The 20001-nt window shown below is 34.2% G+C and overlaps 1 protein-coding gene across 2 annotated transcripts in view; it reads right to left on the bottom strand.

Annotated features, from left to right (window-relative positions):
- The window catches only part of cv-c (RhoGTPase activating protein), a 512238-nt gene that overhangs the window by 406065 nt on the left and 86172 nt on the right, over positions 1 to 20001 (bottom strand). For both annotated transcript variants that reach the window (XM_074134447.1, XM_074134439.1), the window contains exon 2: positions 17931 to 17991. The gene's annotated coding sequence lies outside the window, so the exon portion shown is untranslated. The remainder of the gene's footprint in view (positions 1 to 17930; positions 17992 to 20001) is intronic.

The raw sequence follows: 20001 nt of genomic DNA, 5'->3' as shown, positions 1-20001 counted from the left end.
AAGCGATCAATTACATTAACTGGCAACCATAGAGCAAGTTCTCAGAAATAACTGTTTTCAAATATGAAACAAAGATTGAAATATCTTGAGAAAAAAAAAAAGTAGTTATGAATATTATAATTGGTAGTACCGTTAAGCCAATAATAACGTAGTGTAGTGTGAGTGAAAACCAAAACAGTATTACTACGTTGGCATCATGCCGGAAAGAGTTCAGTTGTATTTAATCAAAGTTGACTCCTCGAAGCTCTCACCTTAAACATCATATCTAAGAGATATTTCTAGACAAGATAATATCAACAAATCAATTACTCTAGTAAAACAGCTTCGTGAGGTTATCTTTAAAAGGAATTCTCTCCCACCCTCTTGTTCGGCGCTACTGATGGACCTCCGCGATACGTCCACCTTGTTGGGCCCAGCCTTCCAGTTTCTTCTATCATCGAAGAAATAATGGTTCTTCTTTAGCCCAACTGTCCATCGTGGTTGGACCGACCAACACTCTTTGGCTCAGCAAATCATTCGCTTAGGTCCTGATCATTTGTCGCCCAGACTTTCATCCCCTCAACGGGCATTCTTGTTTACCAAAAGACGGCCATTTACGTCCCACATTGGGTCAACGCCTGTAGAAGCTTCTGTCGAAATTTGTAACTTTCGGCATATTTTTAAAGATAAATTAGATTTTAAACCGATTGTGATTATATTAGGATTTGGAAGGAATAATCTCGGATAATAATGGGTTCTTACTCTTAACAGCTGACCCCAAAGTTAATTACTTGCTCCATTTCCTGTTTAATCTCTATGGACGGTACTTTACTTCCCGTGGATACGATATCCATGGGATAGAAGTGAAGGATTTCATTCTCCTGACACTGTACTTTCTAATGGATTCACTTTTCATCTGATTTAGTTAAAATCAGTATAAAATGAAAGAAAGAAATTGAAGGATACGTAAATTTGAAAGTGGTCACTATAGACTACTGTTCTCGAAATCAAAACCAAAAAAACATTAATTTTTTTCAAAACTCTGCAGATTTGAAACTTGCTTAAGCAGCATGAACTAGACCAGTGGTGGGCAAACTTTTTTAATGGGGGGCCACAAAGTTTAAGAAATTCTAGAGGAGGGCCAGAATTATAGAAAAAATGCATTTTGTGTTAAAGCTTTTAATCATAATATTATAAAAACATTACAGCATTACCACACACTTGTGTAACTACGCGGCTAGTTTAGCTTCACCTATAGGTTATGCATCTATTATTCTACTAAGTAGAATCTACTTTATACTTCTCGACCGTCAAAACGTAATTATAGCGGGCCATATACTATCCTTGTCGATGGACCCTCGGCGGGCCGGATTAAATACTTTCGCGGGCCGGAGTTGGCCCGCGGGCCGTACTTTGCCCATCACTGAACTAAACTAAACTGAAATGTAATTAATCTTACAAGGGAATCTTGCCCCTTTCCCGAAAACGCAAATTTAATTTAATTTTTTTTTTTTTTTAATTATTGAAACAGTGTTGTTCAAGCACATTATTTTGTAAAAAACACTTTTTCTGACTTAGGAGACTTGCAAAGTGATGTTTCTGGCGAAAATTTAAAATAAAACAAATCGGCAAAATCCCTCTCTTACTTAGAATTACTTTTTTTTTTTACTTTTTATTTAATTAAACATCAGACCCATAATAACAGATAAATAATACGCTTTGTCAAAGCAGAACAAAGTTAGGAAGGGTTTCGGAGACTTAAAATACAAAAAGGAAGTCTAAGATTGTCAGACGGCCTATTTCCGGCACAACACATCTGTTTGGTATCTTTCCATTCCAACTAAAACACAAATAATAACAGTAGTCTCTCACAGTATTACCAACATAATGTGGAGAATTCATCTGAAAATAAAAATAAATAAATAACTGAAAAAGTGAGTACATGGACCAGTCCAGGATGGCAGGAGGCGCCACTAAAATCAGGTCACCGCAATACTTTCTTCCGCTAATATGGTTTCTTTCTGACAGAGTGCTGAAGTCGAGAGCAATTAATTAGCAATAAATGTGTGTGTAATGAGTTTAATCAATGTGACAGATCATTCATAAATTTAAATCCTTCATTAGTGTATACCTACTTTTTTTCCAGTTTGAAGAATTTTAAAACATAATAAGAAGTGATCAATGGAAAAGTGGGGTTATCGTACACGGCGAGAAATGATCCAGAGATACAATCACAGATCCAGAAGAAGGCCACGACAGGAATGAATGAAGATTTAAAGGAAGCATGAGAATAAGATCTGAAAAGTGATTTTGGTCATTATGAGGAACCTGAGAAGTGCTTCTAGAGGATTCCATACTAAGGTGCAACCTTCACCCCCACACAAAGTTAATGTTTAGAAAATGAAAAGTAAGACGACAATGAGCAATATCTCATCTTCCTGGGTGTCCTAAATAGATAGCCTTAGACAGATCACATACCAGGTATAGCAATCTAAACATCTCATAAATCCTTTGAATTAATAAGCAAAATATGTAGAGTTTTCTTTTAATTTCAAAATTCTATTAGAAGAAATTTTGGTCCAGTTAAAATGACTAATATTCATTAAATTTTGGTCTAGTGCGCATTCTAGCCCTCGAGATTGTTGTGGGTCACGTGAAATAGAAGTTATCAAACACCATTTGACAGTCCATATCTAAATGCATGACTCACACGCTAGTAAAAAGCGTGCTACTTCTTTAAATTCCTTTAGATTTATATTGAATCTTACATTTATAATTTTGGATTACATTTATAATTTTTTACAAATAAAATCTTATAAGCCCATTATTGTCAGTGAAGTAGCAATTTGACGATTGAGTAGCATATGAGAGGCATAGGTTTACAAATACTTCATATCTACAAATTAACGATGGGCCAGCCCAGTATGAGCTTTAGACACGTTGGTACTTATTCTAAATTGAGTTCACTTCTTCGCAGGTCTTAAGACAGACTTGGATTCAGTCTTCTTGAAGCTGTAGGCTCGCCAAGGTGGTAATGAAATGCCGAGTGTGAAGGGTAAAGGAAGAAGTTGTCAGTTAGTTTGGTCTTGAGAGTGCGAATGACCTTGAATATCGAGTCCTCAGGGTATCTGTGTGTTCCTGGTTTGAACCATGGGGGCATTCAGTGCAGTTTGTTGTGCATTATTCTGGAAAGTTTAATGCCTTTTCATCAGCGTGTTGCTAGTTGTAATCCAGACGTAAGGTACGATTGTTTCAGTCGAATGTTCGCTTATTAAAGTTTAGTGTTGATGTGCAGTATCCAGGTTAGTTATATATCAAGGATTACGCCAAGGAAGCTCACTCCTTGATCCTTTCGTTTCTAGGGAATTTCCCGAATGTTGAGTTTTAATAGGCGGAGGTCTTCATACCGGAACCTACATTGAAATGAAATTTTTGCTTCTTTTTTAAAAGATTCAACTTATTTTTTTTTAATTTTATGTACATATTTACTTGCAATAAAAAAAACTGCATTAGTTCCTAAGATGAAAAACGTTCACATAAAAAGTTAACTTCTATTCCTCCAAGCTCCAATAATGAATGATTTAATCTATTATCATTTTGTACTAATCGATATAATTATAAAGATTTTTAATTTTCATTGCAATAATTAGATCATCCGCTCATGGCACATTTCATAAAAGTTACTTGATATTTTATCTAAAATGGTTACTATGATTTTCTTTAAACTTGAAACGATTTCTACCAATAATAATGTAGGGCATAATACGAGGGTCGTTTGAAAAGTCCGTGCAAAGTAAGAGAGATAGAACTACTGGCGCGTATCGAGGTTATGTTTAGTTAGTAGCATCTCTTGGAAGAACACACACCAAGTTTCAGCCATATCGGTCTATTTCTTTGTGTTTGGCATTCGTTTGAATCGAGGAAGTCGAGTGATTTTCAAAAAATGGATGAAAAAGAATTTCGTGTGTTGATTAAACACTACTTTATGAAAGGCAAAACGCCTCAGGAGACTATTAGAGAAGCTTGATAAACATTATGGTGACTCTGCACCTTCGATTAGAACAGTTTATAAGTGGTTTCAAAATTTTCGGAGTGGCCATATGGGCACAAGTGACGCTGAACGTTCTGGACGCCCTGTTGAGGTTACTACTCCAGAAATCATTGATAAAATCCATGATATGGTGATGGATGACAGAAATGTGAAGGTGCGTGAGATTGCTAGTGCGGTGGGCATCTCGAATGAACGGGTACATAATATTTTGCATCAACATTTGGACATGACAAAGCTATCCGCAAGATGGGTGCCGCGATTGCTCACGCTTGACCAAAAACGAAATTGTGTGAAGTGTTGCAAGGACGGTTTGCAGCTGTAAGGGCTTTGACCTACACTCTAAAGCGCCACTTCAGTATAAAATGCGGAATGGAGGTAACTAAGGCAATGATGCCCTTAGTTAAATCATAATATTCGCAACTGAAAATATGATCATTAGAAATCAAAAGATTTCTTTCAATAAACATTCCAATGACGCTGATTTTTTTTTTTTAATATGAGTAAATAATTTTTAAATACCGTCAGTTAATTACCCTGCAATTATTTTAATGAAGTTAGCGCATGTCTAACGGATGGTCCGATAGCCGAGTTTGAGGAGGAGTACACTGGAACCGGTTCGTTAAAAGCTTTCCAAACATTATTCATTAATCTTGTTTTATTATTTATAGTTTGATTTTTTATTTATTTACCACCCATCAGGATCTAGAAGGCCCAGGTGGACTGTCTTTTACATGAAGCACTAGCTTTATGAAGATCACGTAGTTAGCGTTAAATTTTTTAAATTGATGTAATTTTAGTCGATTCCATCAATTTTATATATTATTTTTCGTTCGTTATCTTAATTTTCTTAATTCTGTAGCAAAATTCTTGTAATATATTTAGTGTGTTTATTTTCAATTAAATCTTCTCGTTTACGCTTTCAGTTTTTTAACATTTTTCAGCCTTTAAATTCGGTTGGTATTCTTTAATGTTAATAAAAAGAAGTAATCGTTCTTAATCTTTAAACACCTTTCCATTAAAAGGCTATTCCACAACCTAGAAATAATTAAAACAGAATTTACCTTCAATGCCTCAAAATTGACATTAGTTTGGCCCAAATTAGGATACGCCTACATGAAAATATGACAATCCTTGAGGATCTAAGTTAAAGATTAAAGTGGTGAGGTTAAAGATAGTTTTAAGGCTCCAGTTTCTCGAAAGAAAAAGACAAACAAACAAAAAACAAAATCCTAGAAACGTATGATCTCATCATTAAAGGAATGCTTTTTCAAACATTCTAGTTTTTACTGATGATTACATGATGATACATGGTTCCAGTTTAGAAAGGAGATGACGCAATATTTGTACTCAGACAGATAATACGGAAAGTGGAAGATCGAAGCTCACTCCTAGAAAACATTTAAAATTAAATTACATCCAAAGGCATTTTTTGACCAAAATCCAGGAAATAGACCAATTAAAAATTGCCCAAAACAAAGCAAATCGAAAAACATACAAACCAAAAAGGAAAAGAACAAATTTTCTCCTGCAGTTTTGCCCTAGATAGTGTAAAGAAAATTAGTTGACAGTACGAATTTAAAGATTCATGGTTCTAAGTTTTTATCGAAATGATTTGATTTGATTAAGATAGAGAAAACTTCACAGATGAATAAATATGAATCAAAATAGAAGGAGATAGACACCGTATTTATCAAACAAGAAGAGGGATGATTGTCCAAAAGAATTTGGAAATGTTACTGTAAATGGAAGAAGAAATGAAAAAATTAGTTCTTCTTGAAAAACTGTTGACTGTGGACCAGGGGCGGCTCTAGCTCGTGTAGCGCCCGTGTGCAATGAAACCCTGGCGCCCCCTAGGCCTGACCCCCCCCCCCGCGGCTATAACTATTAACTAAGTTATCGCGTTTGTATAACTGCCGCCACCGCGCTGGCTGGCCGCTTCTGTCATATCTTTGTTGTACCATGATGGTCCAAGACGATGCTCTTAGCTGTCTCAGGGAGCGCCGCGGCGCCCCCTGAGACGGCGGCGCCCGTGTGCATTGCACACCCTGCACTATAGGTTAAGCCGCCTCTGCTGTGGACTGTTGGCAGATAATTGTGAGAAAAGTAAGAGAGTGTTGGTTCCCCTGACGTAGGTTCTACCTTCTTTTAGACAAACCTTTAATATCTGGGAAACTTTCATAAATGTACATATAAATAAACAAGATTGGCCATTAACTACTTTAAACATCCATAATAATCTAGAAAATAAAAAATTCTTCTCAAGCAAACAAAAGTACCATGGCAAAAAATTCATGTTTAAACTGTAACATTAACTAATTTAACATATTATACAAAATTTGGTTACATTACAGCCATTTTTAGTCCATAAACCTTTATTTTCATCCTCAGAGGATACTTGAGAATAATATGGCAAAGAATTGACTAGTTAACTGGCCAAAAACCCTCCAGTCGTACCAGCCTTGTGGTTGTGCTAAATTATTAATAACGAAATTTTAGTTACACTTGGTTTAAATTATTAAGGGTCATGTGAATTGCATTTTCTGATATTCAAACGCCTTATATATAGGTAGAAGTAATTTTCTTCAGCAAAGAAAAAATATTCGAAGAGATGGGCCCCCTGAGTATGGTACAAAACTTTTATTAAAATAAAGATTTTTAGACTGGAAATGGCTGCAATGTAACCACATTTAACTCATACGTCAGTCTCGTAACCAAATGATGATTTAATATTTACTTTGATAACTCATTGATACGATAAATTTAACTACGACCACAACATCGCAAATATCACAACTAATTTTCTAGGATAGCAAATACCCAATAAAATATAAATGCTGCGAATAAGAACAATATTATTTAACAAAAATAAAGTTCTACATAAATTAGGTTTTGTGAAATATTTGTTTTAAATGAAGGATATTTGAACAATATTTCAAATCTAGAAGCGAAATAAATAAAATGAAAACGTTAAATAAATAACAGAAAATGAAGAGAGGGATAGAGGAAAAAAAAAAGCGAACAATCAAGAATTGCAAAAAGTAAAAGAGAACCAAGTCCATAAGAAAGATAAACCGGTGAATACGATAAATAATAATAAGTCGCTGACAAGCCTCAAGGGCGCACGCCCAAGTGTATTTCGTGTACACAGTCGCACGCACTTGTACTGTTTTACACTGCCAAGTAGATTAGTATATCTGCTAGTTTTATACTTAACATTGCACTACCTTACTAGCCGTATGTAGAATTTTTCAACATATATAATTAATTAAGGAATGATAAAATATTAAACACGCACCTTAATAATTATTTAAAACAAAATATGGGCTTTTCATAATCGTTTTTGTTAATTAAAAGATTCGAAAAGTCTGTATCCGAGCGTATTATTCTTCTTGAATTAAATTTAAACGAATCTACATATAAAACAATAAATTCTTACATTCATCTCTAGTAATAGAACTTCTTTATTCGCTTGTACCATCCAGCTGATATCCAGAGCTTTGATTCTGGTAGTAGAAGATGCTGAGAAACAGGAGCTGCTCCAACTACTGAATTTTAGCTGAGAACATCTCAAGTTTCAAGAGTTTCTTAACCATACCATGACTCCTTCACAACCCAACTCCATAAATGGCCTTGTATCTACCATTCCTGTTGTTAGAATGCTAGTTTCTGCGTAACCAGAAGATAAACAAATCCTTTACAATCCTTAATGTCCCGGGAAGTGTTTTAAACAACTTTCCCGGTACCTTTACCCTTTTCCGGCATCGCCAAATGTGCTTTTCAGTGCGGCCATCAAAGAATGAGTACACAATTAAGTCGCTGGAGTGGAGGAAGGTGGCGCTAAGCCAATGGCAGGTGGAAAAGTTTATTATCAGCTTTTACTACCAGCCTAAACTTCAGCAAGGCTTAGCGGCCATTACGATGATAGTAAGTCTTTTCAGTGGCTATTGTACGAGGGTACATTCAATAAACAACAAATGCGTCGCATGGATCCCGCAGAGGACAGCCTTCTGTCAATAAGAAGATGAAACATCACTAAACGTTTTGTGCCAGTGGGAAGGGCTAATTTGGCTAGGGACTCGGCTCTTCAGAAATGACAAAAATCCACTCCTTCATGCTTTGCACAGGAGCCTTTCACCAAACTCCTGCAGTGTAGTTATACAGACAGAAAAGGAGACAGAAATAGATGCTATAACGCGCGGTGGCGCATGCTTTTTGGCCAACTCTCCTAGCAGTAATACAATCTAAACCTAACCAGAATGTGAAAATCTACAGGATTTAAGGAATTGGATAGTGAGATGTTAACGTGATCCAAGCTTTATTGGTTACTATAACGAAAAACAGATGAAATCGCTCACAGAATTGGGGATCCAACCAGTGTTTTCATTAAAAAGTCTCGCTTAAACCAGTTAACATTGTCAGAACAAATCAGTTTTGAACTCTATTGAATTGCGTTTATTTAGTCTGCAACAGTTTGCTCCATCAATTCTCTCCAGCATAAGCTTATAATGCTATTGTGTGTTAAAAATTTAGCGGTAGGACAGTTGTATAAGGGTTTAACGTCAAAAACTAAATATAATAAATAAACTCAGATAAAACCTTTTCGTTTTTGTTCAGAAATTTTCTTTTTATGAAAAATAAATTTTAGGAGAGTTAGTGGGAGGTCATTCTTCCATTAAATGTTTTTCTATTTAGTAGTAGAATGAAACTAAGATTTAGTATAAATTCCAAGTTTGATAAGAGGGAAGAGAAAGTAGAGCGAGCCTTTCACAAGATAGTTTTACTGAGTAAGCTCTAATTGCTTATATAACGATTAATAATGTATGAAATAAAGAATGACCTAATTTCTAATAAAAGTTCCATAGATACGAGGAATATGGACGGCCTTATCCAAGGGTAAACATGATAAAACCAGGATATGGAAGTTCTCTGTAAAACTGTTCGAGATAAAAACTTTGTAAAAAGGGAGGAAACCAGAGTTTGTTTACTTCAGATAAGAGAAAAAACAGGCTTTACACTAAATATCTATGAATGTCTGTTGGTAAACCTGATCAAACAGAGCAGGGCACAGGTATAATATATGTATCAGTAGTCTATCTCAAATCTGTCCTTTTTTTTTCTTTTTTTTTTGAAACTAATGGAAACAATTTTGCAAACATACTGCCCACTATCTCCTACTGCTTTAAGGTTTATAAATAGATTGATTAAGGAGAACTTGGTCATGCAAATTCGTCCGGTTATTGTATCTCGCGTTTCCAATTCTTCAATAAACTTTCGTGGGCCAACTGTCTTCTAACAAGAGCGAAAAATAATATCTATTCATGATAAATTAGTTAACGATCAAAAAGATGGATTACTGTATTTACTTTGTACCTGATAATAGGACCCCATTAAACATTTTCTCATGATTAGAAAATTACCAACCAGCAAACTGGCGGGATAGCCATTCTAAAATATTACACAGCCACAGCCTAAAACATCTAATCTTCTAGTATAAAACATCTAACTTGTGCAGTATAAAAAGTAAACTATAATTTTGTTTTGAAAAATAGTGGTTAGCTGCCATTTAGGGGCTTTGCTAATATAACCGAACACAATGTTCTAAGTCTAAAAGTCCTTGTTGTGTAATAATACTGACAACTAACTCTTTCTACAAATTATTCTGAGCTTGATGTCAGACTGATAATTACAGTACAAGATAAGGAAGAAATCAATTGAGAGCTTAACTTTTTTTTTCAAAAATAATTATTGCAGATCCTGTAATAAGCAAGAATTGTAGGATGGTTGAATGCAAGTACTGTTTAATTAATGAAATCTTAGGGCTTAGATGATGCTTCACCCTCTGACCTAACTGAATGCAGAGAACATAAGAAGAGTGTTCTTTCAGGAAACAAAACTTTTGGAAGAAGTGATGAACGCGTGATATGGAGGTGACAACATCGTACTCTTAAAAAGAAGCCACCCCTGATCTCTACTTCGAGAACTGCTCCAAAAACAAATTCTTATAGAAGAACGATTATTTGTAATGTACAGAACGAAGTTAACTAGAATGTTTCGCTAGAATCTCAAAAGTCTAGAAAGTTATAGAATTTTTTTAAACTCATAATTTTTGGGAACACATTTACCTCTTCTTAGAACATTTAAACCCCACATTAGGAGAAATTTATTAATCCTTTTATCCAAAATTTCCCTTTGATCGAATTTACTGGGAAATAAATGTTTCAATAAAAGTTATAGCTTTATTTGTTTGTAATCACTATATAAATTTAAGATAAAACGTTAAGCTCAAATTCCGGATAAAAATATATTTGTTTAGGCGATTATAAATACGAAGCCCCTCCTTAACAATGATTCATACCGCAAAATTAATCAACTAGCTTAGTTAGGTAACACGTTAACAAATGACTGAAGAAGAGTTTTGGGTAAAACGCCCGTTAAGATTTCTGCTGTTTTACTGTGAAGTAAAAAATTGAGTATCCCAAATTCCAATTGAGGTTCTATTAGGAGAAAAACCCAGAATACCTGGCTAGAAGGAGTAATAGAAGACTTCTCGAGTGCTAGGGCTAGGATGGGGCAGTCTATATCTAGTCTGTGGCGATGAGGATCAATAATATTTAATTTCAAAATAGGCGAGAACAAGTAAAGTTCCGGTAGACTGCGCAGTCTTGCAAGAAATGCGTTTTAAAGAACTTACGAAAATTTTCTCTCTTCATAACTAAACTCGCTATTAACTGAATGAGTAAATGGAGGGAAGGGTCTTTACTTCAATCCAAAGCGTTTACAGCTAACAAAACATTGTAACAATTAAATGCTGGGTAAATAAAGGAAATAATTGGATGTAAAACATTAACAATATTAATTAATAAAGTATGTATTAGAGTTTACGAGTGTATATGCGAGCGTATATTCAGCTGTGTGAGTAAAAGAACTGGAAGAATTAACTAGTGTTAATTAATGACTCATCTTATTGGAACCTCAATGTGCTACACGATGGAAGTCGTCTTGGTTCTGTTCACTCCTGTAGTTAATACAAAAATACAAGACAAACATGCAGGAGGCAGTGGTAGGTTGGTTTGATAAACATGGGAAGTAATAGTTGCTTATAGCTGAAGATCGAAGAAAAAGCGGAGTATAAATGGAGTTCAAGGTTGTGAAATAACGAGGTTTCTAAATCGTTTACAGAGTTGTAACTCGGTCGTGTTCAACTCGGTTTAGATTTATTTTATATTGCCAGGAAGGGGACATTTCTAGTCATGTGTGTGTATGTCATTACTACTTCTGAATGCAACTATTACCTCATCAACATGGTTACAAAGCAGCTGTTGTCTGCTTTTATGGACTTTATTGACTTCCACTAGTCCACTGATGGTTTTGGGGCAAAATGCACGACTTTCTCTGCTTCAATGGTTCATAATTTACCAATTTCCTTTAAAATTGCGTTTAGTTATTACAAAATGTAGTGGTAAGTGGAGTGTGCTGCACATTAGCACGGTAACTGAGCAGTAGCTGACATTCTAGTTCTCTAATATCGTTGCAAACACTTCAGTTTGATACCAAAAGTGCAGATAACTCTGGAACATTCACACTATTTTCAGAAATATATTTAAAACAAAATTAAAGGAGTTAAGCGCAGGGGGTACTTTCTGGATCGGCGTTCCTGGTGTAAGACAGACGAAAATCTGTTGAGGTAATTATAACCGGAACAGATCTAAGAAATGCCGTGGCCAGCGTGAAGATAATGTCCGCAAACTGACAGGTTTAGACACGGTCAGAGGCAGGCTCTGAGCGTTGCAGGATTTTTTCCAGAAAAAGTGTTTCTTATCGAGGCATAACCCCAAATACTTAATGGCTCTCTTCGCGACCATCGTTTCATTTCCTACAAGCATCTCGACGCATATTGTGAACTGCTGCCTAATAGTAAGAACCTTATTCATATAGGGTATCAAATTACATTACGACTTCACATTTTACATCTATTTAGTTCAAATCGGTTGATTTATTCTCTAAAAACACACACAAAAATAAGGTTTACATTAATTTATTGTAACAAAACTACATAGAAGTGGTTAACCTAACCTTTATGTTACGTAAATGATTAGCAATTACTACAATTTGAGAAATTTGTGTTAACAGTTAGAAAGGAATTGTTTCCTGACTTATTAAGTCAAATTTGACTTTGCTGTTACACCAATTTACCAAGATAATACTAACAGTTTTTTTTACATTTTGTCTCGTTATGTTTGTATTCTAAATAATTATATTATTCTAATTATCACGGTAAGAAAAAATATATTCGTGACTAATGCGGAAGTTATATATATGTTAGTTATATATTGTTATATATGCGGTTTAACTTTAGAGCATTATCATTTCTTAATTCCATGAAATACAATAATAATAACAAGAAATATATATACCAGTTAAATAAAATTGCTACTGGTCGTTCATGATATTCGGTATTAACGGCTAACTTTATCGGAAAAATGTCAATAATAATTAGAGCTTCTGTTCAGCAATATTTAACACTTAATTTTGCATCAAGGCATTGTGATAATCCATCCATAAAAATAGGCCATATTTTATGTTAATAGAATATTTAAATATATATTTCAGTTACTCTGACGGCTAAATAAGAAAAAATATCATTCAATCGAAGTATATTATCCACAGAAAATAAAGTGTGCGGTGGAAATATTACAATAACAGCAGGTTGGCACACTCCCCACTTGAACGCTTTCCTCATTTCTTGAAATAAGTTTTTGGCTTCATATGAATGTGTTAAAATAAACTTGATATTTACGCATGTATTTGTTTAAGAAAATGAGTTAATGATTTTTTATTTTCTAATTATCAAAATTATAAAATTATGCTAATTACAATAAAATTGCTCCGTGCGAATATTTGTGTGAGAGTGGTTGCAATTTATTTTCCTAAAAATTAGGTAACCTACTTAAACAAACACCAAAAGACGGTTATTTTAATTAAATACATTGTTTATGACCTCCTCATTCACCCGTAATTAGAATTTTTTATTATTGAATTAAAGTGTGATTTAATTAGTGGAACACACCATCGTTATTTAGAGATAAATTATGTATAATTTCAGAGAGATCTGAGCGCCTCCTTCTTGAGGCACTGATAGCCGCTGCTATCTCAGACCTTAATGACTGCACCGTTTCCGGATAAACCAATAGCACATGGCCAAATCAACAAATTTTATCTCTTCATCGAATTAAGATTAGCGGCGTCTATTTACAAAAGCCGAACAGTTTTTTTTTTGTTTTTTTTCAGAAATATGATAAATTTGTTCAGTTAAGTTTGTACGTAATAAATAATAATTTTCTAACTGCAAAAATTATTCATTAAGCTGGCACGAACGGTGCCGGTGTTTATTTCAAGAAGCACAGCCTTCTGAATACATTTGCAGAGTGACACACTCACAACTCTTCCGTTTAACAAATACAGGGTGACCAAAGTTATATGCTCCACCCACTTTTTTTTTAAACGGCGGGAAATTTCGAAAAAATAAAAAACACGTATTTAATCATTTTTAGTCTAGTTTATTTTCAGTGATTGCCCCATTTTTTTAAACCCCTGTATCTCGAGATACAGCATCCAACTTTTGTTTTTCAAATGGAACGTTATATTTTTTGTTGCATATTAAAACTGTCCGGTAGGACAGTTGTATAAGGGTTGATCATCAAAAACTGCACGAAAAAGCGTAACGTTGAAAAACACCCAACTTTGACAATTTTTTTCTCTTTTTCTATAAAAGATAAAATTCCCAAATTTTCTTCATAATATAGGGCAAATCCTCCTTTATGACTGTAATTTTTTTGCAACAACCTAGATTTGATAGATTTTGAGAAAAAAGATGCTGAAAATGAGCAAAAACGGCATTTTCAAAAATTGTTCTTGTTCTTGTTCTTGTTCTTCTTCTTCTTGTTGTTGTTGTTGTTACCTTTTTTGTAAACAACGTAGCGCCTAAACGCGTGAACCGATTTTCATGAATGAGGTATCATTCGATTCGGAATTTTATGTAGATGTGCCTTTTGTGGGTCTCGACGCTGTACATGGAATGGGAGAGGAGTTAGCCGCTTTTATGTAAGGCCCCCTCCAAAATTATTATAATTAATTACTCTGTAAATCTTAGCCCGATTTTGATAAAATTTGGTAGGATGACAGGGTTAGGGCTCCCCTACGTAACATTAAAACGACGATCTGCTCTTACACTTGTTAAGGGGAAGTATAGCAATCGTTTCAAATTATCGAAACGTGAACCGATTTTCATGAATGAAGTGTCATTCGAATCGAAATTTTGTACAGATTTGCACTTTAAAAGCCTCGACGCTGTGCCTCATAAGGAGGGGAGTTTGCCCCACCCAGGTAAGGCCCTTTCTAAAACTATTATTACCAATATTTCTATTCTATAACGCTTAGTCCGATTTTGATAAAATTTAGCATGAAGAAGTGATCAAAGCTCCTCTACGTGGCTGTGAAGTGCCATCATGCTCTTACACGTACTAAGAGGAAGTACTGCAATCGTTAAAATTATCAATGAGTGAACCGATTTACATCAATGAATTGTCGTTCGATTCAAAATCTTTGCCTCTTTGCCTTTTAGGGAGAAGTACTGTAATCGCAGTTTATTTTTCTTACTCCTCTTAAAGGGAAGAACTGAAATCGCAGTTTAATTTTGCTATTTACGTACAAATTACCTTCCTATTTTATTCAAAATGCTTTCTCAAAAAAATTGTTATTGAGGATGGTTTGGGGACCGCAACTATAATCATTCTTTAAAAAGATCTCTCCAGTGGTAGTAACTCCGACTTAACACCTTTTCAGGTTATAATGATACAATTAAAATTTATTATTCCCAATTTTAATAAAATCTGTAAAGCAGATATGTAACTTTGAAGAACATACAAAAAGGAAAATCTATTCAAAAGGTACAAAAATCTCTAACAAAAACTTACAGTTTAAAATGTTAAGTATAAGGGTTGATTAAACGCCAAAAGGTACACAAATCAGCAAGTACCCAACATTTCATTAATACTTCATTAATATTTAAATAATTCTACTGCATTAATTTTCATTAATATTTTTTTGAATTTATTAGATGTTTCACAGACCCTTATGCTGGCCAGTTCATTCATTTTCTTTTTTTTATGATTTAAGTCGCGTCAACATCTAAGGTTATTGGCGCCCGGAACTTTTTTCAGTGCACTGCCGGCCTCCAGACAGTGTTCTCTCGTTACAGACAACACTGTCCATCACCCGGACAGTGAGCTGTAAGAAGCTCTTAGAAAGAGAAAATCAAAGGGTCTGCAGCTGGATACGAACCCGGAACCTCCACGTGGGAATCCAATACGCTAACCGCATAGCTAATCCCTTCCCTTTGTTCATTCATAATATTTTATTTTTTTGTTCTAATTATGATAAAATGTATATTATATCTTCATAATTAAATAGGTACTTTATTTTAGCTTTATTCCAAATTATTCTTCTGATTTATCTTTATTATGCTCTTTATTCTGAGTAGTCACATGTATGTACGAGTATGTACATGCACGTTAAAGTAGATAAAGACTAAGTAGAGTCGGCTACTATTTAAATTTGAATCACGGATTTAAAACAATATTTCAGTCTAGAATTCGCCTTTCCGAAGTATTTGTGAGCGTAGGTAATAACGCGTAGGTAATATCAAGTAAATTATTCAACAATAATTATTCATTTCTCAATTGTAATTTAATTTAGTCCCTCTAATTTTACTTATAGTAAAATACTGGAATAATTATGTTAGCTGTCATAAAAATATGCATATCTTATTTATCTTATTACAGTCAATCTAAGTTAAATGGTGTTCTACTTGAACAAATATTTTGTAGATTAAAATGGCCAGCATAAGGGTCTGTGAAACATCTAATAAATTCAAAAAAATATTAATGAAAATTAATGTAGTAAAATTACTTAAATATTAATGAAGTATTAATGAAATGTTGGGTACTTGCTGATTTGTGTACCTTTTGGCGTTTAATCAACCCTTATACTTAACATTTTAAACTGTAAGTTTTTGTTAAAGAGATTTTTATAGTATTTGAGCTCCTAAAAAAAACAAAAATTTTTTTTTTGAAATCGGTTAGGTTTTTCAAAAGTTATGGTAATTTAAAATATGAAAAACAAAGTTCAGTTTACTGTCAAAATTACGTTATTTTTTTTAAAGAATCTATTCAAACTAGGCACAATCAACAGATAGGCGAGCCAAAACTCTGGACTCCCACGTTTTGCTTTTAGCAGCACTTGTGGTGGCGAAGTCAAGATCTAGGCAGGCTAGAAGTATTCGACGTTTAGGTTGTTTTTTCTACAAACGTTTGGTGTGGAGTTTTAGGAAATCACCTAATTGGCCCATACTTCTACAGAGAGAACTTAACTGGTGAAACGTATCTAACTTTATTTTAAGAGACATTTTGCCAGTTCTGCTTGAAGATATTCATCTACAACGTCGGCTAGATATGTATGTCAACAAGATGGTTGCCCCGAGAGTGGTTCGAGGTTACCTGGACAGAAATTTCCATGAAAAATGCTTAGGGGCTCATTGTCCCATCCAATGGCCTCCTCGATCTCCGGACTTAAACCAAATGGACCATTTTTTGTGGAGATACCTAAAACAATAAAGTGTAAAGTATCCTTAATCCCGTGGCTTCAGTCGATGATCTGAAACGTCGAATAACTCTAACCTGCCTAGATCTTGACTTCGCCACCATAAGTGTGCTACAAGCAAAGCGTGGGAGTCCAGAGTTTTGGCTCGCCTATCTGTTGATTGTGCCTAGTTTGAATAGATTCTTTAAAAAAAAATAACGTAATTTTGACAGTAAACTGAAATTTGTTTTTCATATTTTAAATTATCATAACTTTTGAAAAACCTAACCGATTTCAAAAAAATTTTTTTTGTTGTTTTTAGCAGCTCAAATACTACAAAAATATGCAACAAAAAATATAACGTTCCATTTGAAAAACAAAAGTTGGATGTTGTATCTCGAGATACAAGGGTTTTAAAATATGGGTCAATCACTGAAAATAAACTAGACTAAAAATGATTAAATACGTGTTTTTTATTTTTTCGAAATTTCCCGCCGTTTAAAAAAAAAGTGGGTGGAGCCTGTAACCATGGTCACCCTGTATGTGATATATAAGATATTATTTTTATATTCTGATTTTCTGCAATAAGATTGCGATTTTAACAGAAGCCAGCTTAATCCCTTTAATACGAATTTTCTGATGCACTGTTTTAATGCACAGGGACAAACATTTGGGGTTCGCACTAGAATTACGAAGAATGTTTGAAAATTGAAAAAAAAATAGTACATTAGGACGCCCAGAGCAGATTCATGGCAGCAGATTTATTATAATATTGCATTTACTTCAATATTAGACGGTCTTACAGCGAGAGTTTGACAAAACTATCCTGCGAAGCTAATATGCATTGTGGTACTGGGTTCGATTCCCGGTCTTAGGCCTTGGAGTTTATTTAATGGTTAATAAAAGAAATTTACAGTAAAGTATGTTTGCTAGTAGCCTCCGTCCACGACATCTAATTAATTAAAAATGGGCAATTACTTTTCTTTACTTACATACTATTTACTTTAGTTTCAACATTGATCACTAGCAAAGATTCCATTGAGTTTTGATAAAGAATTTAAGCCTTCGAAAACAAATGTGGCTGATAAAAATGGCACACTTAGGAAGATGTATTTACATTTTTTTTATTATTTAAGTACTCCAGGGAACTCAATACTTCCGCAAAATACTCTACTTCGAAACTTTGTAAGATAGCAATGTTTCGCCTCATGATATTAGATAAGAGAAAATAAAATCAAATACTTGAATAAATAAGGTTTCTTACCGTTTCAGATGAGACCCTTAGTCATCAACTGTTTCCAAGATATGGAGGCATTGCGCAGGACCTGCAACAAATATATATTTCTATAGAAAGAATTCTTTCAATGAAATCACAATAATTCATTTTTCTCCACTTGGAATATAGAATGCAGAAAACCATTCACAGTTATTAGAGGAGAGTAAAATTTAAGGGAATAAATTCTGATTTTATCTAAGTTAAAAAAAAACATGGGAAAATTTGAGTAAAGTTAGCAAATTCTCTTATCACAAATTGGCAAGTAAATGTAACGCTATCTAACCAATGGAGTTATTCGTTTATTCTTGGCGTACTAAAGCGTTCAATACTGAAAGCAAATTTCAGTGCAGAATAAAATTATGAAAGCCAAGAAAGTATGTCATAATAACTGATGAAGAAATATTAGTTCAATAAAAAGACTGGCCACGCTTGTATACTTGAATAAATGAACTGAATGGGCTGCCAATCATAAAGCTTGCAATGAAGTACCTAATTATAATTCAAAGCTAGAAAATGTAATTTATTATTGAACTATTTAAGTCTATAATCTTGTCTAGATCTATCAAGTTTTAATCATTTCTGCTTCACTTACAGACAAATTCTTTTTAAAGTCAGTAACTTACTCACAGACATGTCAAAAAGTTAAAATCTAATGAACGATCAAAGTAAAATCGTTTACTGTTCATTATTTTTGGTGGCTGATTCATAGTTTCAATAGGATGAAAAAATAACTGCCAGTTTCAGTCATGTACACTCAGTCAACGTACAGACAAGACAGAAGACACACCAATCCTTCAATGATGTAAAATAGTACATTGTAAATTAGCCCTGAAGATGACCTAGTCCCTAGGTCGAAAGCTCGGCATAATAAAAATATATCTTGACTGAAACTGGCAGTTATTTTTTTCATCCTAAAGAAATGGGTTACTTTATTGTTTATGGATAAAGTCACGTATGGATCTTCAAGGACTCCAGACGGTTCAAACAAGCTCTTGAGGATTGCCACAAACCTAACTTCTTTCTCTGTTGTTGAAAAGACTCTGGAACAACCAGAGTAGCGCCCTTTACTTTACTCTGTTGCTCTTAAGAGACACAATTTAAAGAGCCCTGGCTCATCCGATATACAATCAGAAAAAGTGAGTATTGGAGAGAGCTACTACATTCTCATGCTCTAGAGGAATCGTGAAACGAGTATTTGATTCGATCGCAATACTTCCAGCTACCAACCATCCGAGATAGCAAGAATTCGTTAACCGAAATAGTTTACAAGAAAAAACCGTTGGTAATAACACTAAGTAAGAACATTGTGGCAAAAAAATAAAATAATAAGAAAATGGTCACGTAGGCTGTGAAGTAGTTACAGTTCTAAGTCATCAAACTGTTACACTGTTTGAAATAATAATTCCTAATAGTAGGATGTGAGGATATGTGGGCTGATTACTGAGTCTGCAGGACTCCACACTACCTTGCCATGAGTCATCTGCGAGCTCCCACCTTCCAGTAATTCTAACCGATTTTTCAATTCACCATCCCACTGCCGAAATAATACGCTATCTAGAACCTGCATTTAATTACGACTCTTTTTGGTTATTTTAAAAATTAAATGTAGCATAGAGGGAAAAAACAAAGTTAGAAAATTACAGCAAATGTAATTTTCGTGTATAATGTTTGGGGTAAAGTAAACAACTGGCGATCTCCCACTTACAATTCCACGCTTCGTAACCACTACACTTTCATTTATTCATTCTTTTATTGTGCACGGTAATGTGCTGGGAGAATTAGGTATTCGACTGCTTATTACGGTTCGAACATGAAGCTGGCTTTTGTTATAGTAAATTAAGTTTTTAGTTTCTTTCATAATTGATCGTAAATATGTTAAAAAAATTAATAAATAAAAACCAATAATATTAATAAATACTAGACATTATTCTTTAACAAACTTAAAAAAGATAAAGAAATAAGGAAAACAAGGATTAGCTGTAACCACAGCATTTGTATGCGTTAAAATTCACTTAAAGTCAAAGATAAAAACTTTACAGATAAGCCGAGCAGGTCGCAG

The sequence above is a fragment of the Rhodnius prolixus genome, unplaced genomic scaffold (assembly GCF_049639745.1).
Source record: "Rhodnius prolixus isolate KJV_2025 unplaced genomic scaffold, Rpr scaffold_1, whole genome shotgun sequence".
NCBI lineage: Eukaryota > Metazoa > Arthropoda > Insecta > Hemiptera > Reduviidae > Rhodnius > Rhodnius prolixus.
Note: the sequence above shows the minus strand (reverse complement) of the source record. Positions and strands in the feature narration are given on the sequence as shown.